Source organism: Aplysia californica, unplaced genomic scaffold (assembly GCF_000002075.1).
Source record: "Aplysia californica isolate F4 #8 unplaced genomic scaffold, AplCal3.0 scaffold00153, whole genome shotgun sequence".
Classification (NCBI taxonomy): Eukaryota; Metazoa; Mollusca; class Gastropoda; order Aplysiida; family Aplysiidae; genus Aplysia; species Aplysia californica.
Genome location: NW_004797423.1, coordinates 714,097 through 715,292, shown reverse-complemented (window position 1 = coordinate 715,292; position 1,196 = coordinate 714,097). Strand labels below are relative to the sequence as shown.

The 1,196-nt window shown below is 42.8% G+C and overlaps 1 protein-coding gene across 7 annotated transcripts in view; it reads left to right on the top strand.

The window, feature by feature from the left end:
- LOC101853313 (myogenesis-regulating glycosidase) overlaps window positions 1–1,196 on the top strand; it is a 111,077-nt gene that overhangs the window by 47,351 nt on the left and 62,530 nt on the right. For 2 of the 7 annotated variants that reach the window (XM_035969536.1, XM_035969535.1), the window contains exon 1: window positions 24–225. The exons of 3 other annotated variants lie outside the window; for them this stretch is intronic. The gene's annotated coding sequence lies outside the window, so the exon portion shown is untranslated. Of the gene's footprint in view, window positions 1–23; window positions 328–1,196 lie in introns of those variants that run through there. 2 more of the 7 variants (XM_013081959.2, XM_035969534.1) reach the window with 1 other exon arrangement.

The following is a 1,196-nucleotide window of genomic DNA, read 5'->3' as shown; positions in this document are numbered from 1 at the left end:
CCAGCGAGCGTGCAGTACGTTCAGCCGTGAAGCTGACTCCGCTGTGAGTGGCCCACAGCCGCCACTGGTGATCTCCGCGGGCCGAAGCCGACGCTAGCCAGATCTAGTACAGTAGTAGTGGCTAGCGATGATCAAGCTCTCTACCCCGATCTCTTTCTCCCTTCCTCCTCCCTTCCCCCCCCCCTCTCGCCGTTCTCTATACTGTATATCGACCCTTTGTGAGATGTAGGTATTGGTTACTTAAGATTGCGAGGCCGTGACTTTGTTAGTCCTGTTAGTTTGCTCTTGTGCTCGACCCGGAAGGATGGAGTTCTGACCTCATTTCTCGTGTGTATGGTTTTAATCATTTTGGTTCTTCCCTCACAGAAGTTTGTTTTGGTCATTTTCTGAAAATATTTCGAGTATGTTTTTGTGATTTCTGGAAGTTTTACGAGTATATCATAATTTGTTTGTTTTTATGAATACTGTGTTTTTGGTGATTTTCTGAAAAAAATTCTAAAAACGAAAAAAAGGGGGGAAATTCCGAGTGTATCTTAGTTATTTTCTGAAGATTCGGAGTAGTAGTACGTTTTAATTATTTTGTGGAGGCATTCCAACCGTGACGTTTCTGCTGAGACTTTGATCTCACTGCATGTTATGGTGACTTATACATATATATTTCCATCATGGACTAATTTCCCCACAGACCAATAGGCATTTCTCTGGCCGGCGAGGAGGCTACGTGTGTGTGTGTGTGTCCAGTTTTTTTTGGGATTAATTCTTTAGGGATAACTGAATGTGAGCTGTCTAGATCGTTGGATTCTGTTATCGTTACAGTTATGCGCTTTGTGACGAAAATAATTTCAGGACATTTTGGTTGTTTAGGGTCATTTGGGTCGTTTCCCAGGTGTTTTTTGTTCATCGGTGCTATTTAGTGCTGATTGGTTTGATCTTATTATTATTATTGTTGTTATTATTGTTGTTTTTGTTTGGGCTGTCTGAAGGGGGAGTTTGATTTTTTAGATCCGTCTAAAGAGAGAGAGAGAGCAGACAGACAGACAGACAGGCAGATTGACAGACAGACAGACAGACAGACAGACAGACAGAGAGACAGAGAGAGAGTGTGTGTGTGTGTGTGTGTGTGTGTGTGTGTGTGTGTGTGTGAGAGAGACAGAGAGAGAGAAAGAAAGAAAGAAAGAAAGAGAGAGAGAGAGAGA